The sequence below is a fragment of the Sebastes fasciatus genome, chromosome 20, assembly GCF_043250625.1.
Source record: "Sebastes fasciatus isolate fSebFas1 chromosome 20, fSebFas1.pri, whole genome shotgun sequence".
NCBI lineage: Eukaryota > Metazoa > Chordata > Actinopteri > Perciformes > Sebastidae > Sebastes > Sebastes fasciatus.
The window spans coordinates 25,937,341-25,964,694 of NC_133814.1; the positions used below are offsets into that span (position 1 = coordinate 25,937,341).

The 27,354-nt window shown below is 41.0% G+C and overlaps 1 long non-coding RNA gene and 1 pseudogene across 1 annotated transcript; one reads left to right on the forward strand and one right to left on the reverse strand.

The window, feature by feature from the left end:
• Positions 1 to 30: 30 nt before the first annotated feature.
• LOC141758946 (uncharacterized) lies at positions 31 to 27,354 on the reverse strand. Its single transcript, XR_012591990.1, has 3 exons — positions 27,044 to 27,354; positions 850 to 1,003; positions 31 to 344 (listed from the first exon to the last, which is right to left on the reverse strand). It is a non-coding gene; the product is annotated as an uncharacterized LOC141758946 (long non-coding RNA).
• LOC141759008 (stonustoxin subunit beta-like) lies at positions 19,128 to 25,591 on the forward strand (annotated as a pseudogene).

Consider the following 27,354-nt stretch of genomic DNA (forward strand, 5'->3'; position numbering starts at 1 on the left):
ACAGGTAACATAAGGGGAAAATAGGCCTGCTTCAAATCAAATGCATTTATTGCACCACCCTGTCACTTTCAGACTTCTCAAAATATACAGAAACAGTTAATCAGAACATGCCCCATCATTAATCACAGACATTCAATCTAAATCCAGATGTCCCATAATAATAGTAATAGAACATTAACAACACAAATAAGTCAGTAGAAATAATCTATCTCCTTTTAAACTGGACAGCAGCCCTCCACACGTCAGCTCCTTGTCCCAGTGTGATGTCCTCCGGTAAAGACTCGAGCCCCAGCAGGACTGGAAGGCCTTTCTTCTCCAAGTGGCTCTCTAAGGTGGACCTGATGCTGCAGACAGCAGGGAGGGAGGGCACAGAGAAAACAACTGTTAGCACCGCATCCATTGTTTTCACCAGGAGCATGCCTATTCACTTCACCGTCCAGCTGCTGCTTCAATAGAGATGACCTGTGACTGAGCGGAGACAACTTAAAGCTCCTCTCCCCTGACAGATGGCCGCCTGGAGGGGTCACGCTCTGGTCCTGGAAGTCAAAAGGCTCCAAGATCCCGGGTGAGACCTCCACACTTTACTCTGATTAAAGCTGTCAGGAATCAATGGATTCCTTTAGACCAGGGTGGTAATCTCTGACCTGACAATAGGCACACTTCTTACATTCATGAGCTTACAAACAATTCCTAAAAACACCTCTTGGGTAAACTCGGGAATAGATGTCAATAATGCAAATGTTTTAGGATTGTTTTACCATTTGTTGCATCACCTCCAACAAAAACTCACAAATGGTGAGTTGTGTTTTCACTATAGAGGGGGTTTTAGTACAAATGGTTGGTGCTTACTCCCAGTGTGGTTGGTAACGCTGGTCGGGCACGGCGGTGCTCGTCTTCAGCAGCAGGATTTCATGCAGCTCCAGAGAGAAAGTGTCAAAATCTGTGACGGCGAGGAAAACCTTCAGCCCTTTCTTCTCCTCCTCGGACAGCTTCTGCTGGAACTCTGAGTGGTTTGAGGCCACAGGTATCGCTGTTAACAAGCATCTCTGATTCTTACAAACAGTCCCTTTAATATATATATAAATATTTAAAAGTGGGCATGTCTGTAAAGGGGAGACTCGTGGGTACCCATAGAACCCATTTTCATTCACATATCTTCATATGATACCAGTATCTTCACTCTAGCTTTAAAACTGAGCCTGCTACAACCTCCTAACCTTGAAGGAATTAGTGGTGTTTATTTGCGTTAACGCGTTATTATCACGTTAACTTTTAACAGTTATAATTAACTTTGATGAAGTGAAAACACACTGTGAAAGGGTTAAATTGGTAGTGACCTGTCAATCACAAGGTAGCCCCGCCCTAAAGCATCCCCTGCTTTATGGTCTATCTGACTCTAAAAGGGACCATCATTTACTAAATGAACATCATGCTGTATTGAAGAAGACCTGAAACTAGAGATTGAGACCATAAACTCATGTTTACAATGTTAACTGAGGTAATAAATCAAGAGAGAAGTAGGCTCATTTTCTCATAGACTTCTATACAACCAGACTTCTTTTAGCACCCAGAGCCCCCTGCTGGCTGTTAGAGAGAATGCAGGTTTAAGACACTTCAGCATTGACTTCACTTCTCAGACCTGCAGGTAGCCCACTGGCGAGATCCAGGCATCGTGATTGATAACCCTTTAACTATTGTGTGTTACTTCATGCACCTGCAGCCTCGTGGAACACAGCTCCTCCTTGATCTATTGTTGCTTGGATTTTAAATGGATTAACTCTGTCTTTCTTTACACTAGGATTTTCAGGTAATTATTGATCTTGATAATAATGTAGCGGTCTCAGGAACTCATGAATCAAATATCATACAAATGGTGTTTACATGGTATATAGTAGGAGAGGTTTTGTAGCCTTAACCTTTATCTGACTATATGCAATCAGATGTTAGAAGACTTATCCAACCTGCTTCCTCTTAAAGGAGCTGCTCCCACTTTCACTTCCTCTATGAGCCTCACTTTGACCTCCGTCCTCAATGTGTGTCTGCGACATACTCCAACAAAAGTACAGCTTCAAAGAAATGGGATATGTTTATGGTATATGGTTGAGAATTATTTGAATTTCTCTCAGTCTTTGATGCTTTGACTTCATATTATACTGTATATCTCAATGTATTCATGTATAGTTTTCAATGCAACTACATTCTACTGAGGAAATGGTTCCTATGAAACCTTTTCACACTGAGGTCTGTGGACTAATACAAAAACTGACATTGTTATTGGACTTGGTTTTGAAAACATCCCTTTCTCCCACCTTAGTTAGTCAGTGATTACTGTATTGAAGATAGTTATAAAGTCTGGATTATGTTTTCTATTGATTTAACCCTTTATTAGTTAGTCTCCTTGAGATCAAGATCTCCTTTTCAAGACAGACATGTGCAAACATACAGTATACAGCAAGCGTACCTTACAGGGAGAAGTCAGGCTGTTGTGGCTGATGGTGCTGAATCAAGCATCAGCACAGAGGGAGTAAAGTACCCACCACAACATGTTCAACTCAGGTCTTTACTCATTTCTTGACTTAAAGAGAGAACAATCTTATCCAACGGTTGGGTCAAGTTTCATACATAAACGTCGAAAACCTCAAACAAACCACATACTGTAGGTCAGGGGTCAGCAACCTTTACTATCAAAAGAGCCATTTTAGGCAAAAATAAATAAATAAAAAATCTGTCTGGAGCCGCAAAACATTTGATCATTGTGATGAAGGTAACACAGTTTACAGTCTAAGTATATAGTATATAAGTCTAATGCAGTGAGGGCCAAAGACACAATGTACTACGGAGTATTAGGACCACATTGAGGGAAACAAATCTGAGATTTACAGAATAAAGTCATAACTTTACGAGAAAAAAAGAAAATAACACGTAAAATTACTTCTTTATAATATTATGACTTTATTCTCATAATACTAAAACCTTTTTTCTTTTAAACTTATGACTTTATTCTCATAATATTATGACTTTATTCTTGAAATCTCAGATTTTTTTTTTTTCCTCAATGTGGCCCTAATACTCCGTCGTACCGTCGTACCATAGACCTACAACAATGATAAATGAAAATGAAAATGTAAACAAAAAAATCCACAGGGAGCCGCTGGAGAGGAGCTGAAGAGCTGCAGGTTGCTGACCCCTGGCATGGTGTAATCCAACCTCTTGGATTCCTGCTAAAATAACATCCCACTACGTTTGGCCTAGAGAGAGGACAGTCATTATTTGCACGGCCAAAAGACATTTCTTGTCGTTGAAATGCTTTCAGCATTTGAAAATAAAACAACACATCTTGATGAACCATTTTTCCAGTGAGGACAGTCTGGCTCATGACAGTTTAGTACAAATAATCCTTTTATAAGGTTTTCATATTCCCTGACAGGACTGAGGAATTCTGACGAATATATTACAGCTTTCAGCCGATCAGTTCTCTCTGACTATGTGTATTTTGATCCAGAAGCAGATTAAAAATGCAGTTTAACATTTTCTATTATTGAAACAACGTAATTACAGGATTGCACATCCCTTTTGGACGGGCCATGGGGGTCCAGACCCGTCCAAAAAGGTCACTGTGCCCCCTCAGCTGAATTCTCTCCTGACAAAAAACTAAACTGAAATAACAGCTAAGCTATAAGTAAAATTAAGTCATTCAGTTTGGTAATGGAAGGACTTAACACTGGAATGCAAAATAAAGCACAAAACAGTGATAGTTTTGCATTTAGGAAACAACTAGGACATGTACTTGGGCTTGATTACATTGTTTTCTTTTGGAGTGTCCTAACTGGCTGCGAACAACACGGCGCTGCACAGCGACACGGCGCTGCACAGCAACACGGCGCTGCACAGCGCGGCGTGGCGTTTTGTCTGAACTTCTATCGGATACACGGTTCCTATTTTTTCCTGTCACTCACATTGAGAGGAACGGCTGATTAGTTTAGATAAAATGAGCCGAGAAAACCGGGTCAGTTGTGCTGGATGTAAATGAAAATATTAACTTGATTACTGACACTTTCAGCACAGGCATTGACGCTAGCAGTTATATGTAATAAAGTTCACTATTGAAACTTTATTACGAGCTACCTGTCAAAAAATATAACAGCCACCTCACTAATGGTTCAAATAAAACATGAACACACAGCACAAAGAGACAACTATGGAAACTCTGTGAAATATGAGCTGTCACTACAATATTCCAGTCAGAAGCCTCGTTTTGATCCGCTCCGTTTGCGTGTTTGTTTGTTGTTGTTTTTTTTAATCTAGCTCAATAGAAAAGAATGAGAGAAAGTAGACCTACAAACCTGGTGCATTAAAGCACAATTAGGACCAAGAGAGTAAAAGGCATCCTGTGCTCCTCTCACATCTTACTACTTCTACCTGTTTGGATTATTCTGTTCAGTATTGTGGAATAAAACAATGGACTAATGTTATACAGCAGGCTGAGCAGGGACAACAACTGGTGAGTGAAACATCCACATTTAGTCTTTATTAACTTCAATTATAGTAATGAAGAAATCAGTCAGACTGTTAGATTAATGTGTTGTTTAACTGTCTGTTTACTGGATCTCAGCACCCGTGTGTGCACATTTTGACCCTGGCACGAGCAAGACGCAGGGCGTGCCTGAGGAGTTATCTTTAGCCTCCAGTACCTCCTCATTTCACTACTGAGGAGTTATTAGACCCTAACCCTAACCATATCTGTAGCCTCCAGTACCATTATCTTGTTAATGTTATTGCTGATCGGTGTATTTTGGCAGAAAGGCATATGGGTATTTAACAGAAAGAACTTTGTTCAGGTCAGGAAGTTTAATAGTGCCCAGTTTCCAACAAACATAGCAAACAGGATGCAAACAGCGGTCTCCTGCATGGTCTGCTGACCAAACTATCCACCCTAAGAGGTTTTGCAGTGCTAAAATAACATCCCACTACGTTTGGCCTAGAGAGAGGACAGTCATTATTTGCACGGCAAAAAGACATTTCTTGTCGTTGAAATGCTTTCAGCATTTGAAAAAACCCAACACATCTTGATGAACCATTTTTCCAGTGAGGACAGTCTGGCTCATGACAGTTTAGTACAAATCATCATTTTACAAGGTTTTCATATTCCCTGACTGGACTGAGGAATTCTGCCGAATTTATTACGGCTTTCAGCCGATCAGTTCTCTCTGACTATGTGTATTCTGATCCAGAAGCAGATTAAAAATGCATTTAACATTTTCTATTATTGAAACAACACAATTACAGGATTGCACATCCCTGGTGAACATAATGCTCGAAGGGCACCACCGACTAGTCGACAACTTGGACCACTAGCCAGTGCTGTGGAAAGTCATCAAGTTATGGATAACAGGCATATAGCCAGCATAATAAGATTTACAGTAGTTAATGTGTAACAGACGTTTTCCTATAGAAGTGAAAACACACCTAGTGGTAAATATGACTATAAAGACCTTCCCATGACCTGATGATTTCTGTGGAACAAATACTTGATTAGTGTTGTAATAGTTTCTGAGTAACTGCTGAAACAACAAAATAGGTTTTATAGATGATGGACACCCGAACATACAGTAAGAAAGACACCGATCAGCCATCACATTATGACCACCGGCCTAATATCGAGTAGGTCCCCCTCCTAGACCTCTGAAGGTCTGCTGTGGTATCTGGCACCAAGCCGTCAGTAGCAGATCCTTTAAGTCCTGTATAAGTTGCGAGGTGGGGCCTCCGTGGATCGGCCTTGTTTGTCCAGCACATCCCACAGATGCTCCATCGGATTGAGATCTGGAGAATTTGGAGGCCGAGTCAACACCTCCAACTCGTCGTTGTGTTCCTCTAACCATTCTTGAACCATGTTTGCAGTGTGGCAGGGCGCATTATCCTGCTGAAAGAGGTCACTGCCATTAGGGAATACCGTTTCCATGACACTTTTTGGCGGTGGACACGGGTCAGCACGGGGCACCCAGCGTCGGCGTTAGGGACGGGCCATGGGGGTCCAGGCCCGTCCAAAAAGGTCACTGTGCCCCCTGAGCTGAATTCTCTCCTGACAAAAAACTAAACTGAAATAACAGCTAAGCTATAAGTAAAATGAAGTCATTCAGTTTGGTAATGGAAGGACTTAACACTGCAATGCAAAATAAAGCACAAAACAGTGATAGTTTTGCATTTAGGAAACAACTAGGACATGTACTTGGGCTTGATTACATTGTTTTCTATTGGAGGGTCCGAACTGGCTGCGAACAACACGGCGCTGCACAGCGACACGGCGCTGCACAGCAACACGGCGCTGCACAGCAACACGGCGCTGCACAGCGCGGCGTGACGTTTTGTCTGAACTTCTATCGGATACCTTGTTCCTATTTTTTCTTGTCACTCATATTGAGAGGAACGGCTGATTAGTTTAGATAAAATGAGCCGAGAAAACCGGGTCAGTTGTCCTGGATGTAAATGAAAATATTAACTTGATTACTGACACTTTCAGCACAGGCATTGACGCTCGCAGTTATATGTAATAAAGTTCACTAGTGAAACTTTATTACGAGCTACCTGTCAAAAAATATAACAGCCACCTCACTAATGGTTCAAATAAAACATGAACACACAGCACAAAGAGACAACTATGGAAACTCTGGGATATATGAGCCGTCACTACAATATTCCAGTCAGAAGCCTCGTTTTGATCCGCTCCGTTTGCGTGTTTGTTTGTTGTTGTTTTTTTTAATCTAGCTCAATAGAAAAGAATGAGAGAAAGTAGACCTACAAACCTGGTGCATTAAAGCACAATTAGGACCAAGAGAGTAAAAGGCATCCTGTGCTCCTCTCACATCTTACTACTTCTACCTGTTTGGATTATTCTGTTCAGTATTGTGGAATAAAACAATGGACTAATGTTATACAGCAGGCTGAGCAGGGACAACAACTGGTGAGTGAAACATCCACATTTAGTCTTTATTAACTTCAATTATAGTAATGAAGAAATCAGTCAGACTGTTAGATTAATGTGTTGTTTAACTGTCTGTTAACACATTTTGACCCTGGCACGAGCAAGACGCAGGGCGTGCCTGAGGAGTTATCTGTAGCCTCCAGTACCTCCTCATTTCACTACAGAAACCGAAATAAGGTGGCAGTTGGCTGGAGAACATCACTAGATAACAAGCTACTTGCTCTTGGTTATATGGTATGTTATTTCCAGTAAATATCATAAATAAAACGTGTTTTCTGATAAAAAAAAAGTACGAACGTAGGAAGATAACAAGTACTACTAACATCTTTGAGGTGGTTACGTCTTCAGCTACAGTCTGATCTGGAGCTCACAGCTGATATGTTCCTGGTTTGTTTACATGATGTAACAGAAGTGCAGATTTAACGTATTTAGTGGACAGAGAGCTTCAGATGCGCGATGCAGCGCGATAGTTGGACGCTCTCATCCAGTTAGGACACGGTGTTAGTTTATAACCTGTTTTTGTGGACATAACAGCATGTGTGTGTGTGTGTGTGCGTGCGTGCCTGTGCGCATAAGTGGCAGTATGTATACACCTCTCTGTCAGCTTATTTCTTTCATGAAACATGATAATGTTGAAGATACACTTAATAAAGGCTATATGAGGTGAAATAAAAAGCTGATTGCCCATCCGCCCCTAACACTCTGGCGCCGACCCTGGGGGCACCCTGACCGGTCTGCAGCTACGCAGCCCCATACGCAACAAACTGCTCCTCACTGTGTGTTCTGACACCTTTCTATCGGAACCAGCATTCACTTTTCCAGCAGTTTGATCTCCAGTAGCTCTTCTATTGGATCAGACAACACGGGCCAGCCTTCGCTCCTCACGTGCATCAATGAGCCTCGGGACCGACCCTATCGCCGGTTCACCGGTTTTCCTTCCTTGGACCACTTTTGGTATGTCCTGACCACTGCAGACCGGGAACATCCCACAAGAGCTGCAGTTCTGGAGATGCTCTGAACCGGTCGTCTAGCCAGCACTATTTGGCCCTTGTTGTCAAAGTCGCTCACATCCTGACGCTGGCCCATTTTTCTTCTTCCAACACAAAGTTCAAAGTTCAAAATGTTCACTTGCTGTCTAATATATTCCCCCCACTGCCAGGTGCCATGGTAACGTGATAATCAATGTTATTCTCTTTCCCAGTCAGTGGTCATTATCTTGTTAATGTTATTGCTGATCGGTGTATTTTGGCAGAAAGGCATATGGGTATTTAACAGAAAGAACTTTGTTCAGGTCAGGAAGTTTAATAGTGCCCAGTTTCCAACAAACATAGCAAACAGGATGCAAACAGCGGTCTCCTGCATGGTCTGCTGACCAAACTATCCACCCTAAGAGGTTTTGCAGTGCTAAAATAACATCCCACTACGTTTGGCCTAGAGAGAGGACAGTCATTATTTGCACGGCAAAAAGACATTTCTTGTCGTTGAAATGCTTTCAGCATTTGAAAAAACCCAACACATCTTGATGAACCATTTTTCCAGTGAGGACAGTCTGGCTCATGACAGTTTAGTACAAATCATCATTTTACAAGGTTTTCATATTCCCTGACTGGACTGAGGAATTCTGCCGAATTTATTACGGCTTTCAGCCGATCAGTTCTCTCTGACTATGTGTATTCTGATCCAGAAGCAGATTAAAAATGCATTTAACATTTTCTATTATTGAAACAACACAATTACAGGATTGCACATCCCTGGTGAACATAATGCTCGAAGGGCACCACCGACTAGTCGACAACTTGGACCACTAGCCAGTGCTGTGGAAAGTCATCAAGTTATGGATAACAGGCATATAGCCAGCATAATAAGATTTACAGTAGTTAATGTGTAACAGACGTTTTCCTATAGAAGTGAAAACACACCTAGTGGTAAATATGACTATAAAGACCTTCCCATGACCTGATGATTTCTGTGGAACAAATACTTGATTAGTGTTGTAATAGTTTCTGAGTAACTGCTGAAACAACAAAATAGGTTTTATAGATGATGGACACCCGAACATACAGTAAGAAAGACACCGATCAGCCATCACATTATGACCACCGGCCTAATATCGAGTAGGTCCCCCTCCTAGACCTCTGAAGGTCTGCTGTGGTATCTGGCACCAAGCCGTCAGTAGCAGATCCTTTAAGTCCTGTATAAGTTGCGAGGTGGGGCCTCCGTGGATCGGCCTTGTTTGTCCAGCACATCCCACAGATGCTCCATCGGATTGAGATCTGGAGAATTTGGAGGCCGAGTCAACACCTCCAACTCGTCGTTGTGTTCCTCTAACCATTCTTGAACCATGTTTGCAGTGTGGCAGGGCGCATTATCCTGCTGAAAGAGGTCACTGCCATTAGGGAATACCGTTTCCATGACACTTTTTGGCGGTGGACACGGGTCAGCACGGGGCACCCAGCGTCGGCGTTAGGGACGGGCCATGGGGGTCCAGGCCCGTCCAAAAAGGTCACTGTGCCCCCTGAGCTGAATTCTCTCCTGACAAAAAACTAAACTGAAATAACAGCTAAGCTATAAGTAAAATGAAGTCATTCAGTTTGGTAATGGAAGGACTTAACACTGCAATGCAAAATAAAGCACAAAACAGTGATAGTTTTGCATTTAGGAAACAACTAGGACATGTACTTGGGCTTGATTACATTGTTTTCTATTGGAGGGTCCGAACTGGCTGCGAACAACACGGCGCTGCACAGCGACACGGCGCTGCACAGCAACACGGCGCTGCACAGCAACACGGCGCTGCACAGCGCGGCGTGACGTTTTGTCTGAACTTCTATCGGATACCTTGTTCCTATTTTTTCTTGTCACTCATATTGAGAGGAACGGCTGATTAGTTTAGATAAAATGAGCCGAGAAAACCGGGTCAGTTGTCCTGGATGTAAATGAAAATATTAACTTGATTACTGACACTTTCAGCACAGGCATTGACGCTCGCAGTTATATGTAATAAAGTTCACTAGTGAAACTTTATTACGAGCTACCTGTCAAAAAATATAACAGCCACCTCACTAATGGTTCAAATAAAACATGAACACACAGCACAAAGAGACAACTATGGAAACTCTGGGATATATGAGCCGTCACTACAATATTCCAGTCAGAAGCCTCGTTTTGATCCGCTCCGTTTGCGTGTTTGTTTGTTGTTGTTTTTTTTAATCTAGCTCAATAGAAAAGAATGAGAGAAAGTAGACCTACAAACCTGGTGCATTAAAGCACAATTAGGACCAAGAGAGTAAAAGGCATCCTGTGCTCCTCTCACATCTTACTACTTCTACCTGTTTGGATTATTCTGTTCAGTATTGTGGAATAAAACAATGGACTAATGTTATACAGCAGGCTGAGCAGGGACAACAACTGGTGAGTGAAACATCCACATTTAGTCTTTATTAACTTCAATTATAGTAATGAAGAAATCAGTCAGACTGTTAGATTAATGTGTTGTTTAACTGTCTGTTAACACATTTTGACCCTGGCACGAGCAAGACGCAGGGCGTGCCTGAGGAGTTATCTGTAGCCTCCAGTACCTCCTCATTTCACTACAGAAACCGAAATAAGGTGGCAGTTGGCTGGAGAACATCACTAGATAACAAGCTACTTGCTCTTGGTTATATGGTATGTTATTTCCAGTAAATATCATAAATAAAACGTGTTTTCTGATAAAAAAAAAGTACGAACGTAGGAAGATAACAAGTACTACTAACATCTTTGACGTGGTTACGTCTTCAGCTACAGTCTGATCTGGAGCTCACAGCTGATATGTTCCTGGTTTGTTTACATGATGTAACAGAAGTGCAGATTTAACGTATTTAGTGGACAGAGAGCTTCAGATGCGCGATGCAGCGCGATAGTTGGACGCTCTCATCCAGTTAGGACACGGTGTTAGTTTATAACCTGTTTTTGTGGACATAACAGCATGTGTGTGTGTGTGCGTGCGCGCCTGTGCGCATAAGTGGCAGTATGTATACACCTCTCTGTCAGTTTATTTCTTTCATGAAACATGATAATGTTAAAGATACACTTAATAAAGGCTATATGAGGTGAAAAAAAAGCCCCCACTGTGTGTTCTGACACCTTTCTATTGGAACCAGCATTCACTTTTTCCAGCAGTTTGATCTCCAGTAGCTCTTCTATTGGATCAGACAACACGAGCCAGCCTTCGCTCCCCAAGTGCATCAATGAGCCTCGGGTCTGACCCTGTCGCCGGTTCACCGGTTTTCCTTCCTTGGACCACTTTTGGTAGGTCCTGACCACTGCAGACCGGGAACATCCCACAAGAGCTGCAGTTCTGTAGATGCTCTGACCCGGTCGTCTAGCCAGCACTATTTTGGCCCGTGTTGTCAGAGTCGCTCACATCTTTACGCTGGCCCATTTTGTCTGCTTCCAACACAAAGTTCAAAGTTCAAAATGTTCACTTGCTGTCTAATATATATATTGCAGTATGCCAGGCCAGGCTTTAGCCTTTGAACAAGCTCTTAAAGCACTGGATTAAAAAAACAAACTCGTATCATCGAAAATTACAACTTTGTAACTTAGTAATGTTCATAACTGTAAACTGTAAATGACCATAGTCAACATGTTTTGTTTCATTTAATTTCACTTTAGCCATGACAACAAGTTGCCAAAGTGTGATGCTGAACTTGAACTGGCCAAGTTTATGACATATTTGATTTTTTTTGGGGGGGGGAGGGGTTCTGTTATGATGTAAGCCACATCTCTATTTTATTTAATGTTGTGTTGCTTTGAGATGCCTGGCTTTATAAAGGTTAATGTATGCATAATGAACGCCTCATTATTAAAGTTTTAATGTGACTACAGGCGTCACGTGTTGTCATGTCTGGAGGCGTGTCATGGGAGGAGTCGGCAGTAGAGACTATATGACAGGATATAAATAATCTCACAACATCACAGATCATCAAACTGGAAGCTCCAGTTGAAAGTCAAGAAGACTCCTACACGACTCAGCCGATCTACACAACTTCACCAGGTGAGGACAAACTGGACGGACAGAGGGTGATAAAACCAGATATATATACAGTATTAGACCTTTACTGAACTCTGTGTAAAACTATCACTGTCGGATTGATTGATTGATTGATTGATTGATTGATTGATTGATTGACTTACTTAATCGTCCACCTCAGCTATGTTTCTTGATGCCATGACTAGAATTTTTCACCAACATTCACCGTGTCATTTTAGTTGCCTAAGCTTCACCAATCCTCCACAACCGAGGTGGGAGATGAGAAAACGTTCATTTCAATCATTTTTGTGTGGGTCATATTGGTTTTAGTCCGTTCTGATAATGTCATCTTATCGATGGGGGAGCCAGATCAGAACATTGTAGGGCTGGATGATATGGCTAAATTGTTACCACGATATGTTTTTTTATATTGATTGATATTGATAATGATTACCATATATATTTAATAATAATAATAATAATAATAATAATAATAATGCTCAATTCCCAGTTTTAAGAGTATTCTCCTCAGGACAGAACCCTAAAGAATGCAGTAGGTTAATTATGGTTTACAATATACCATTATTTATGATCAGAATGTGTCGGGTCATTGAGGGTTGATTACAGTATATACAACACTTCTTGTTGACCATCTCACTGTTGCACTACTTTTGAGCATGTGCACCAGAGACTTCTGCTGGAACTGGACTAACATAAAGACACTAATGGAATATCTGCACATTATTTTTGACAATATAAAAATATAAATAACTGTTAAAGGATCATTAATAACAAACAGTAGAGGGCAGCGTCTAGTCTGCCGAATCCAAAGAAGACTTCCACCGGCCGAGCTGGCTAACTTCCGGTTAGCCCTGTGCTAATTTGAATGGGGATAAAATAATGAAGTCGTGTGGCTCTTCTAGACTTTCCAAATGTTATCGGACTGAATTTATTAAATTGTGATGGTGAAACGAGTCATTCCGCGGGTTTGTAAAATAATGTATCCACTGTAGTGACGTAGTAGGCAACAGCTGCTACGGCAGAACCTACAACTCTGTTGTCTGGTTGTTCGTGTCGTGCTTTTGTTTAGAGCAGAGCAGATTCATAAATAACATTATCTAAAATAAAACTCAGAAATCGGTCATCGTTATTGTGGAAGCTTTTATCGTGAACATTTTCGAGATCGTTTTATCGCCCAGCCCTAGAACATTCTCATGAAGGTCATTTTGTAAGTCAAGTCAATTTTATTTGTAAAGCCCAAAATCACAAATAAAAAATGTGCCTTAATGGGCTTTACAACCTGTACAGGATACGACACCCTCTGTCCTTTACAGTGAGACCCTCTCATCGGATAAGGAAAAACTCCCCCCTAAAAAAAACCTCTTTTAATAAAGTCAAAATTCAGTGACAAATGACTTACCTCGACGTTGGAGGATTTGTTGTCCTAACCACTGACCATTTAAATGCATCATATTGCTTTCACAAAAATAATACATTCAATGTAAATAGAGACAAATTCATATATTCACACGTCCCTTGGGTTTGTGCAAATAGAAATGTTCATCATTTTATTCTCTTCAAACTAGACTACTATTCAAAATATTAATATTTCAGAAATGTGCTTTATATCAGGTTATAGTAGTATTAGTGTTTTTATGTAATGAAAACTATTTCAGTTATTATTAAACTTCCTGGCCTGAACAAAGTCCTTTCTGTTAAAATTGCTGAACGCACCACCTGAGCCACAGCGACTATGGCTTGTACAGACTGCGAAAAACTCACTCGGATGATAGCCGAACTGGAGCTAAGAGTCAAAACCCTCATAGAGATCAGAGAGACCGAAGACTTTATTGACTCCATGCTATCTAATAGCCCGGAGGCTAAGCTACAGGCAAATGAGCCACCCTTGAAACCGGCTTTCTCCCCACCAGCCAGTGGACCAGATGAGGCATGGCCCGCTCCCGGAAAATGGATTAACACCCAGGACAAGAAGCGGAAAAAGCGATGCAGAAACTCTTCCCACATCGCCTCTTTTCCTGTCCCGCTCGGAAATAGATTCGAACCACTGGGAACTCTTCACACACAAGGCGAAAAGGCACAGGAGTGCTAGCTGCGCTGCTAACGAGCATAAAGGGCCCGGATCCCCGACGCACCGTGACGGTAGCTACTCAACACCGACACGTCCTCAACAATACCAAGATTATCATCCACGCTGGCTCGTTTGACATCCTGCACAAAAAAACTGGCACTGAGATACTTAAAAAACATTTCACCCAGCTACTGAACACACTAAACAGATATCAAGATGTATCCATCAGTGGACCGATTGCATGTTTTCGCAGAGGAAAAGAAGCCTTCAGTCGACTCCTGTCTTTCAACACATGGCTGGCATCTGTCTGTTTTACACACAAATGGAGATTTATTGACAACTTCAACGTCTTTTGGAACTGTGCAGACCGTTTTCAAGCTGATGGACCCAAACCGTAGAGGGTCTAGACTACTAACAGCAAACATCAGTCACGCGCTCTCGACCACCTCAAACAGACAGAATCAAGCATCACTCCCTACCCCTGCTGTGTCTAAGTTGACTGACGCATCCCAAACCTCCTCCCATGGAACAGAACAGAACACTCAAACAGCCTCCTGCAAAGACACGAGCCCTGCACAGTCCCTCACCTCCTCAACGAATTCCCCTCTGATAGCAAGCCACCTTGAACTCAGTGTTATGGCCTTCAGCCCGAAGAAAAGCAACGTTAGGACAGCCACCATGCTATTTCATTAAACATACCGGTCATCATAAACAGCAAATGGCATGGTAAAATGCGTGGTTATAAACCTGAAACTCGTCCTAGAAGTCTGAAAACTATCCATGTTACAAATATATCTCCTCCTGTTTTATCTATTAATACCCCACAGATGAAACTGGCCCTTCTAAATGTCAGATCTCTAAATAACAAAACCTTTCTAGTTAACGATCTGGTCAAAGAAAACCACTTAGATCGCATCTGTCTAACAGAAACTTGGTTAAACGATGACACGGCAACAGCAACACTGATAAAAGCGTCTCCGCCTGATTACAGCTTCCACCAAGTTTCTAGGAAATCAAAAAGAGGTGGAGGAGTCGCAGCTATTTTCTCATCTAAACTGTTGTTCAAAATCGCCGAGCTAGGTGAATTTACATCAATTGAATATCTTGCTATAGAGCTCAGAACTGAATCAATACTGCTTGTTATTATATACCGGCGACCCAAGCACTCGCCAATATTCATACAAGAATTCTCTGAACTATTATCACTATGTGTCACCAGATATGACAAAGTAGTTCTAAACGGACACCTAAATATCCACGTCAATAAAAACCCAAGAACTATTTAGCTTTTAAATCTCCTTGACAGTTTCGATCTAACTCAACACATTACAGATCCAACACACCGGCACGGAAACACACTAGATCTAGTAATAACAAATGGACTAAACATCAATAACATCTCAATAACTGATCTACCTCTTTCTGACCATCATTGTATACTTTTTGATGTGGAAATCATCTTAACAGAAACCACAAAAGAATTCTTAGTCCAAAGAAGATATCTAGATGATGAAGCTACAGCAAAATGTTCTGAGCAGATTGCTCTATATGAGCCAACTAGTCATGAATGCTCTCTGAATGAAATGGTAGAGAACCTCAATGATGCACTATCATCTGTGTTAGACTCTGTAGCTCCACTGAAAACCAAAAAGAAGTTTACAAGCAGAACCTCCCCATGGCTGAGAAATAAAAATGTTAGTGAATATAAAAGAAAATGCCGCGCAGCAGAGAGAAAATGGAGAAAAACAAAGACCACTATCCACTACGATATCTATAAAGATACACTAACTACCTATAACAAAACCATCCGTCTAGCAAGGAAAGCTTATTTTTCCGGCATTATTACAGAAAACGCCGGAAATTCCAGAGTTCTTTTCTCCACCATTGACCAGCTGCTAAACACTGTCCCTGTCCCCCCGCTATCCTCAGCAGCTAAATGTGAAGAGCTTTCCCTATTCTTCAAGAACAAAATAACTTCGATCAGAGCTAGTATCACTACTAGTGGAGGTGAAACTGACATCAGTAGATCCTGCAACGTAACCATGAGCACTTTTACATGTATCACACTAAGTGAACTTTCCAAAACCGTCAGCGAATGTAACTCTACAACCTCAGATATTGATCCTTTACCCACAACATTCTTTAAGCGAGTGTTTGATAGTGTCTCAGGTCCGCTCCTAGACATTATAAACACATCCCTTAGAACTGGCGTTTTCCCAGATGCCTTTAAAACAGCTGTTGTAAAGCCCCTATTAAAGAAACCCAAATTGGATAACAGTACACTAGCAAACTACAGACCGATATCAAATCTTCCTTTTATTAGTAAAGTATTGGAAAAGATAGTATTAGTCCAATTAAATTCCTTTCTTGAAGAAAATAACATCTTGGAAGTCTCTCAGTCAGGTTTCAGAAAATATCACAGCACTGAAACTGCTCTCACCAAAATAATTAGCGACCTCAGACTTAACTCTGATGCAAATAAAGTATCTATCCTTATCCTGTTAGATCTTAGTGCGGCATTTGATACCATTGATCACGACATCCTAATCAATAGATTTGAAAAGCTTACTGGGCTCACTGATAGTGTACTGAACTGGATCAAAACATATATCAGAGGAAGGAAGTTTTATGTTAGCCTAGGAGACCATATGTCTAAGAAACATGAAAACTGCTACGGGGTTGCACAAGGAAGCTGCTTAGGTCCATCACTCTTTTCTCTTTATATGTTACCACTCGGTGACATCATCAGAGAACATAATATTGATTTCCATAGCTATGTGGATGACACACAATTGTATATATCCGCTGAACCTAATGATGCGACAGCCATAAATTCCATTACAAACTGCTTGTTGGCAATAAACAAATGGATGAACAATAACTTTCTCAAATTAAATGAGGACAAAACTGAAGTTCTACTTATCGGCCCCAAATCCAAAAAGAGAGATGCTAACCACGAATCTCGGAGGTTTAACCGCCTGGCTTAAACCTGAGGTGACAAGTCTCGGTGTCATCCTGGACGCAGATTTGAATTTCAACTCCCATATTAACAAAGTGACCAAAATAGCTTTCTTTCACCTCAGGAACATAGCGAAGGTACGATCATTCATAAAACAAAATGATGCTGAGAAGCTAATTCATGCTTTCATATCCAGCCGGTTGGACGACTGTAATGCACTCTTCACTTGTCTTCCCAAGAAAACCACTGGAAGACTCCAGCTCATCCAAAACTCTGCAGCTAGATTATTAACAAAAACTAAAAGGAGAGAACACATCAGTCCTGTCCTAGCTACTTTACACTGGCTTCCTGTTACCTTCAGAATTGACTTCAAGGTCCTCCTCCTCACATACAAAGCACTAAATGGACAAGGACCTAGCTACATTGCTAACTCCCTTACAAACTACACACCAGCGAGAACACTGCGATCATCAGATGCAGGTCTATTAGAGGTCACCAGAAGCAGTCGTAAGAAGATCGGTGATGCGGCCTTTGTCAACTATGCCCCAAAATTATGGAACGCACTACCCATAAATATTAGGGAAGCAAACACGCTAGACATTTTCAAAAGACATCTTAAAACCTATCTTTTTACCAGCGCATTTCTCTGTAACTTGCACTACGAATTTTATCTTGCACTATTTATATTTTACTATTTCTACTGTTCTAAAATGTTTTATTACTTTTATCATGATTATTTTGACTCCATGCACTGCTCTTGCTAATTGTTTTTTATTGATTTTATGTAAAGCACTTTGAACTGCAACTCCTGTATGAAATGTGCTATATAAATAAAGTCTTACTTACTTACTAAATACATAGATGCCTTTCTGCCAAATATTCTTTGTTGTTTCAGCAGTTACTCAGAAACTATTGCAACACTGGGCACTAATCAAGTATTTTTTCCACAGAAATCATCAGGTCATGGGAAGCTTTTTATTTTCATATATATCAGTTGGCTAGGTGTGTCATTATTTCTGTAAAAAGCCTTCGGTTACACAACAACTACTATAAATCTTATTAAGCTGGTTAGATGCCTATCCTCATTGTGGATGAGAGCCAGCAAGGCAGATGCCTTTCTGTAAAATCGATGTTGTTGTTTCAGCAGTTACTCAGAAACTATGTATTCGTGGTGGGTGGGTCAAACGAACACAAGACTTTCAACCAGAGACCACTGTTCATGTCCCGCGTGAAACAGTAAGTTATTTTGTCACGTCAGTCGTTAGTCATGTGACTTGTTAGTATCGCCCGTCTCGTGGGTCACAGGCCATATTCAAAACTGCCTACTACATACAGTACTACTGACGAACGCAGTATGCAGTATAGAGTACATGCTGCATACTGCGTTCCTCAGTAGTATGCAGTATGAAACAGTTAAAGTGATGTATTTGCAGTATGCCAGGCCAGGCTTTAGCCTTTGAACAAGCTCTTAAAGCACTGGATTAAAAAAACAAACTCGTACCATCGAAAATTACAACTTTGTAACTTAGTAATGTTCATAACTGTAAACTGTAAATGACCAGAGTCAACATGTTTTGTTTCATTTAATTTCACTTAAGCCATGACAACAAGTTGCCAAAGTGTGATGCTGAACTTGAACTGGCCAAGTTTATGACATATTTTTTTGGGGGGGGGTTCTGTTATGATGTAAGCCACATCTTTATTTTATTTAATGTTGTGTTGTTTTGAGATGCCTGGCTTTATAAAGGTTAATGTATTCATAATGAACGCCTCATTATTAAAGTTATAATGTGATTACAGGCGTCATGTGTTTCCGTGTCCGGAGGCGTGTCATGGGAGGACAACTTCACCAGGTGAGGACAAACTGGACGGACAGAGGGTGATGAAACCAGATATATATACAGTATTAGACCTTTACTGAACTCTGTGTAAAACTATAACTGTCGGATTGATTGATCGACTGACTTACTGCATTTCCATGCACAATAGACTGTCAGGCTTTCTGTCTCTTAACTCTCACCATTACTTAATAGTGTAAATCAAGTACTGAAGGTCGTCTGGTCACTTTTCTCAACAGGATGGAGAAATGGGCTCAGATCTCATGGCCGTTGCTGCCCTGGGTCGACCTTTCACCCTAGGAATGCTCTATGATGCTCGGAGGGAGGACCTGATCCCAGGTAAGTCTTGACTCAGAATATATCCTTATTATATACCCTGAGACACACAATAGACCCATTTTTGTCTTTTTTAGGGGGGCACAAGGGGTCTTTAGGGGGAGATAGCAGGTCAACAGTAGATGTCACATAGAAGTGGTGTACATCATCTGAAAGCTGGAACCTGAAGATTAATTTGAGATGCAGCTCAGCACTGCGTGTCAAATTGTTCTAATCAGAAATAAACATGAATTACTTCATTAATTAAAGGCAGGGTTGACGATGTTCTCCAGTATCTACTAGTTGTTATATTGGTAGAAATGGTCTTTACCCCCCGACAGCGATCCATTACTGATGAGCTCTGAAAAAGGACCGAAAAAGAGCCATCATCTGTAGCTGCTGTAATCCTGTAAAACCGTCTACCAATCACTGCCTCGCAGTCCGCTTTGAAAGAACCAATCAAATGCCTCCCTGCTCGTACTCTACCCTTGGCGTGCACCAGCCTGAACTCAAAGCGCGCCGCCGTCGCACGTTTCCTGGAGAATGGAATAGAAAACTCAGCCCTGCAGTAGCACTGCCTTGATTACTTGTCATGAGGTAGCGTTGTTGAGTTGAGGTCGTCTCTCCGCTCCGTATCTGTGAAGTAGTTACGACGCTCGTGCATGTGTGTGTGTGTGTGTGGGGGGGGGGGGGGGGCGTTGCCTTGGTAGGAGCCCCGAGGGGAGGGGAGGGGGGGTTTAGACGGAGTTCCTGAGGCGATGCTACTTTCAAATTATGCTAGCTTTCCAACATCGTCGACCCTTCCTTTAAAATGAATTGTAAAAGTGTATAAGGGTTTAGAACATGATGATAGAAGTAAATGATGGTCATCTCCATGCTCTATTAGGTCTCATGAGTTGTTGCAGCAGTGTTTAGGTTGATACCATTTGTTACACAGATTTGGTGCTAAATTTAACCATTTATTTTTTTTACCACTGGAGAATTGATAAAAATGATCAATAATCCCTCCAAAATACAACATTAAGACACCAAGACCTTGAGGAACACCTGAGAAAAATCCATGCTGTGGAATCAAAAACTTCATCGGAAACACTCCCCCCCCCCCCATCTAAGACATCTTCACACATTAAAGGGACTGTTTGTAACTTTGTAAGCGTATAAATGTACCGGGTCGGGACACATGGCGCTCACATACGCGCGCTTGCGTGTGGCCGCTGTACTCTCCTCCTCTGCTTGCCTTCACTCAGTCCGGGCGCGCGTTCTCGCTTCCTCGCTCCACCTCTAGACGTGAACGTGCGCTCACTCCACACTGCAGAAGAGTTAGTTTAGCTCTGAGAATTGAAGTGGACGTTTGTTCAAAAATAAATGCTGCAGCTTCACCAGACCAACAGAGGTTTCCCGTGTCTTGTGAAGTGACGGGGCTCCACAGCGAGCTCCTTTATCGTCTCGTTACCGACCGGGTGCCGGTGTCTCCCCTGCTCTCTCCAGCTGCGGGCGGAGAGAGCAGGAAGACACCCTGCAGAGCCCCACTACCTCAGCCTGTGCTGAGGCAAGAAGAACCAACACTAGGATCAGCACTGATTCATGGAGAGACCTTCGTCTGGTCAGCTAACATTACTGCCAAGCAGCTGAAATATAGAGTGATATTTTGGTTTTAGCTGACGTGTGTCGCCTCACTGTTTTGAGCGCTGCTCGTTCAGGTATATTTAGAGCCAGCAAGCTCGAGCTCAACGCTGACTTTCATTGATTTCACGGCCACAGGTGTCGCTGTTAACAAGCATTTCTGAAAGTTACAAATAGTCCCTTTAACACTTTATTATTATTGCTGCAAGCAATCTTTGCTATCTGTTACAGTTATTGAAATATTCATATTTTTAATATTTTTCTGTTTTCAATGAGTGTGTATGTGTTGTAGGCTGCTGCAAACTCTCCTTAAAAAGTTATCTTTAACTTGCTCTATTTCCCACAGTTTTCACATTTCATCGAAACGTATTAAAATTTGTCCTTGTTCCTGACATGTTCTCTTGGAACCAAACAGACAGACATTTTTTTCTTTAGCAGTTTTAAAGTGAAGGGTGCAGCAGGCAGCTGTCCATAATGAAACCCATGTTAACTGACAACAGAATTTTTAATAACACAAAATCCTCACGGGTTTGACAGTTTTTTCTCTGATGATATCTTGTTTAGCTGATCACAGTTACGGTCTTTGACTGTGCGGCATCTCCCACTATTTTAACTCTTTATATTTCATTTTATGACAGAACGTAGGCAAATTTGTGCTGGTTAAGACATTTAAATATGGAATCTAACCGACTTAAATAATCGGAGCAGTGATCTTCCAAGTGAACGGTCTCAGCTGTGTGAGAGGGGCGTGTGTGTCTTTCGGCACATATTTCATCCAATCTTCACCAAACTTGGTCCATACCACATTTAGATGACCCTGAATGAAACTTCTGAGTTTGTTTATGGGTATGACTTACCGTTTGTCTGTAATGGGTCCCCAAACCTTTGAAGGTGTGACCTCATGCACTTAACAGGCCATAACTCTTCAATGCTAAATTGGATTGCAACCAAATTCGGCAATGTTGTACATACAGCCACAATGCACAAGTGTGTCACATTTGATTCAGCAGGGGGCGCTACAACACTAAAACATGATAATCTGTTGTGTTCAATAAGATGAAACTTGATACATGGCTTTTCCACAACATGTTGAAGCATAGCACCAATAGCTCCACCATGTGGCCATTAATAAAACATCACCATATCTCTTGAATGCATCACTCGGTTACCTCTGAATGTGGGCGGTATCTTCAGACGTGAATCACCAACACTTGTTGCTGGGATAGTTTCAGAAGCTGAGCCAGCAGCAGCAGATGCAGCAATCACAGACAATTTCTTCAGGAAATGCAATTATTCAAGTATTATTTTGTCATATTAATTTATAGGCTACATGTAAATTCCAATTGATGAAATAAAAATGGATATGTCTCACACTGTCAACAAATCACATGCTACTGCTAATTTAGCTTGTCTTCTGCTAGCTTAGCTAGCTTTAATTAAGGGCACGCAACATTATCTTAACATTAATTAGCAAACTATAAAAACTTTAAAAATATTTTAGCTGCCATCACAACTTATAACTTATTTACTTTTGAGCCTTTTTAGAAAAAATGACTTCCTCCTCGTTCCCCTCGGCCTCCTCCATGGTTATCAACTGTGCATAGATGCTGCTTCTTCTTTCTGTTTTACGCCTATGAGGCATTTAATGTAGTAGCTGTTTAGGGAACTTAGGGAAGAAGCTGCAATGTGCAGAAATCTAAATGATTAAATGACTTCATATTAACAAAATGATGTTGCTGCTTTATCAGATAACTGATGTTTTCCAATTTCTATAGGTTCGACGTTGTGGGATGATGCAACTCTACAAGAGAAGACATCTGAAACCTCTCAGAACAGCAGTGCATTTGAAATTTCTACATCTGACTCCATTGAATCCAAGTCCTCTTTGCTGGATGTTGATGGTTCTCTGAAGGCCAGTTTCCTGAGTGGACTGATTGAAAACGAAGGATATGCCAAGTATCTGAATGATCATAAGAAATACAAGAATCAAAGCAGAGTGACGGGTCAGTACAAAGCTACTACCAGCTTCAAACAGCTGTCAATGGTTGACCTCCTAATCTTAAAACCCCACCAAACGGATGTTATTGAGAAGGGCTTGGCAACACATGTAGTCACAGGCATCCTTTATGGGGCAAATGCTTTCTTTGTGTTTGACAGTGAGAAGTTGGAAGCCAGCAGCGTTCAGGACATCCAGGGCAGCATGAAAGCTGTGATAAATAAGATCCCCAAATTTAATGTTGAGGCAGAAGTTGACATCAAGCTGTCTGATGAAGAAAAGTCCCTGACTGAGAAATTCTCCTGCAAATTCTTCGGAGACTTCATTCTTGACAGCAACCCTACAACATATAGAGATGCAGTGAAGACCTTCGCAGACCTTCCAAAGCGACTTGGAGAAAAGGGAGTGAATGCTGTTCCACTGAAGGTCTCGCTGATGCCACTGAAGAATTTCTATCCCAAAGCTGCCAAGCTGAAGTGTGGGATCAGCGTTGGAATAGTGAGGAAGATGCAGAATGCTCTAGAAGGTTTAAGGGAAATGCAAATGAGATGCAACGATTCTCTGGAAGACACAGTGGTAAAGGATTTTCCAATGATTCAAGAAGAGTTGAGCACTTTCCAAAAATTGTGCAGTCACTATGCATCTCACCTCCAGCAGAACATGGCAGAGAAACTTCCCTCCATCCGTGATGGTGAAGAAGACGAGAGCTCACTGAGACAACTCATTGAAGACCGAGACAAGACACCATTCAGTCCTGACAAACTGAGCAAGTGGCTGGATCAGAAAGAGAGAGAAATCAACGTCATCAGATCCTGTGTAGATGCCATGGAGGGAACAAAGATCGTCCTAAGTCAGTCTGAGCTGGACAGAGAGGCTCTTGCTCCAGATGTAGAGGATGCTCTGTGCTTTGTTTTCACCTCCATGGCAAGGGGTGATACCTACCTTGATGTGATGGCCGACTACTTGGACTCACCTAAATTAGGAAGTACCAATGAAGGCCAGTGGTACTCCTCACCTGAAGTTGTAACCAAAATGAGAGAAAAAGCCAAAGCTTTCCATGAGCTTGCCAAAGTACAGAAGAACGAAAAGAGTTTGCGTTTCCTCATAGCAGCCATAACAAATGAGAACTACACAGGAGCAACCATCTACCATTACAAGGACGGCAATCTGGTCAGTGAAGATTTTCAAAGCCTTTAAAGCCTGACGTCCCTCCTGAGCAGATCACAGACAAAAGAGATCTGATCTGGTGTAAGTCATTTTTCACGCATTTTTTAGGCAAAAAATCTGCCGTACTAATTACTGTCCTCCAGAAACCTGTTTGACCATCAGAATGACTGATAAAACATTTCATTTTGGTCTCTCCAACAGATGCCTGTGATCTCACCCTGGACCCAAACACTGCAAATGGCTACCTCACTCTGTCTGAGGGAAACAAGAAGGCAACAGTTGCAGCATGGCAGTATTATCCTGATCACCCAGACAGGTTTGATAAACAAACTCAGGTGTTGTGCAAAGAGGGCTTAAATGGGCGCCATTACTGGGAGGTAGAGTGGAATGATTCACTTCCAGTATCTGTTTATGCAGCTGTTGCATACAAGAGAATTGGAAGAAAGGGAAACGGTTATGACAGCAGTTTTGGAAATAATACCAAATCGTGGGCTGTTGGCCAGGAAGGACACACTGGTAGTATATGGCATAATGGTTAGTTAAAGTCATATCCTGGGGGCTGCACAAGAGTTGGGGTGTATCTGGATTGGTCTGCTGGCACTCTGTCCTTCTATTCTGTCGTCTCTAACACACTGAAGCACATCCACACCTTTCACACCAAATTCACTGAGCCTGTTTACCCAGGCCTCTGGGCTTATTGGTCAGGCAACTATGCGTACCTGCGTCCAGTTGAGTAAGAGCAATGATCAAGTCTTGTTCGATCCTGGTCTGTTCATAGAGATATGGGTTTACATTTAAAGTTCAAAGAACAACTGAAGACTCAGAGCTTTCAGAAACTTTCATTGCTCAGTATATCACATATATGTTTTTAATTGTTTTAATTCTGATTCTAATTCCTGATACTTAAACTGAGCTTATATTGATTCACAATTACTATGTCAACACTATTATGTTGTAATGTGATCTCATAGCTCATGTCAAAAATTGCATAACCTGTTTTGTTGAATTCATCATGTTGATTATGTTCGGATATGAGGGAGCTAAAGTGCCTTTTGTTTAATTAAGCATACTTAATTTAGTACTTCTACTATATTTTCTAAAAACAAGAGGAAAACTCTCTGGTCTGTGTTTTTCTGTTAAGGTCAAGGCTAATCCTGTCCCTTAACCCTGACCTCAGGTTCAGTTCATGACTTTACTGTTCTGAAGAGATACTCACTGTTAACACCATTTTGTTAGATGTTAAGCACTCTGTTGATTTTTATAGAGCTTTATAGTCTTTTTTGTTAATCACAGCTTCACAATCAGTTTAAACTTTCATTGCTTGGTACATCACAGATATGTTTTTAATTATAACTTTCTATTCTAATTCCTGATACTTATCAATACAGAGCTTATATCAATACACAATTGCTATGTCAACACTAGTATGTTGAAATATAAAGTCATAGCTTATGTAAAATAATGCATAACTTGTTTTTTCTTTAAGAGAGTCAGTGTTAACATCATTTTTTTGCAAACATTGCTGATGTTTGTAGATCTAAAGCAACACCTGTTGGATATGTTTACTCTCTTCTTGAGCAGAATATTCAATAAAGTGCAGACCTGACTTCACCACTGTGTGCTATCTTATTATTTCCTTTACATTAAAAAGTTGACTGTACAAAGGTGAAAAGCTTCATTTATGACACATTAGCATATTTTAATGCAAAGAACACTACAATGATAGAACACAAATCCTTATTCAACAGTTTGGAGGACCCATCGTGCTGTTGAGTTTGTATTCCACCTGTAAAATGGAAGATAGTTAGCCCAGCTTGCTAATGTTAGCACTGATTCTCACTAGATACTAGAACACTCGTTACTTTCTTTCATGTTATCTCAACAGTCCTCAGCATTGTGTTCATCCCACATTATACATGATACTATATATCCTGTTATATTCTATTCAGGGCTGTCAAAGTTAACGCAATAATAACACGTTAGTACAAATTCGTTTTAACGCCACTAATTTCTTTAACGCATTAACACAATCAATCTTTGGGAGTTGTAGCGGCTCAGTTTGGCGAAGAAAAACTGTCATGTCCATTTTCAAAGGGGTCCCTTGACCTCTGACCTCCAGATATGTTAATGTGTCCAAAAAATATCAGAAAAAAAGTCTGAAAAATGTCAACAAAAATAAATCCCAAAAATGTTTAAAAATTTCCGAAAAAAAGTCCCAAAAAGCCTGAAAACTGTCTGAAAATGTCCAAAAAAATATCCAAAAAAAGTCTGAAAAATGTGGAAAAAAAAACAGTCCAAAAAATGTTTTAAAATGTCCAAAAATAGCTTCTCATGAAGGAGGTTAAATAACTTACGCTAAATTTTGATGAGGAAAAACTGTCGTGGCCATTTTCAAAGGGGTCCCTTGACCTCTGACCTCCAGATCAGTGAATGTAAATGGGTTCTATGGGTACCCACGAGTCTCCCCTTTACAGACATGCCCACTTTATGATAATCACATGCAGTTTGGGGCAAGTCATAGTCAAGTCAGCACACTGACACACTGACAGCTGTTGTTGCCTGTTGGGCTGCAGTTTGCCATGTTATGATTTGAGCACATTGTTTTATGCTAAATGCAGTACCTGTGAGGGTTTCTGGACAATATCTGTCATTGTTTTGTGTTAATTGATTTCCAATAATAAATATATACATACATTTGCATAAAGCAGCATATTTGACCTCTACCATGTTGATAAGAGGATTAAATACTTGACAAATCTCCCTTTAAGGTTCATTTTGAACAGATAAAAATGTGCAATTAACAGCCCTACTATATACATTATAGACTTGAGTTGTAATGTAATAACTTTTACATTGTAAAGTCATTAAAATAAGGTTAATTTAAACTTGGTGTTAAATCAAAGCCTCGCTGAGATCACAGTTACATCCTCAATCAGTTAGTTTGAGATCAAAACGGCTGTTTTTCAGATGAAGTCTCATCAAAGTGTTTCTATCTTTAGTCTTTAACGTTTCTAACCATCAACCACAACAACTGAATAAAGCAGGTTATTGTTGTCTACTTACTTCAGAAGCTGGATGGATCCATAGCTGATCAGCTCCAGTTCAACAACAAGGTAGGCTGTATGATATAATAATGTAATATAATAATGATTAAGAGGTTTAATTAACAACAACAATCCTCCTGATCAGTGAAAGTCCTCCGTTCACTCAGTGGAGACGAATAACGCGTCACATCATCTCTGTGGTAACGACAACGACAAGTCCCGCCCCTCGACGGCTGTGATTGATGGAGAGAGAACGTTGTTTTCTTTAATCCGTGCATCTGATTGGCTGAACGGAGCTGTCTGTCTAACGTGTTGTGGATTTAAAAAAGG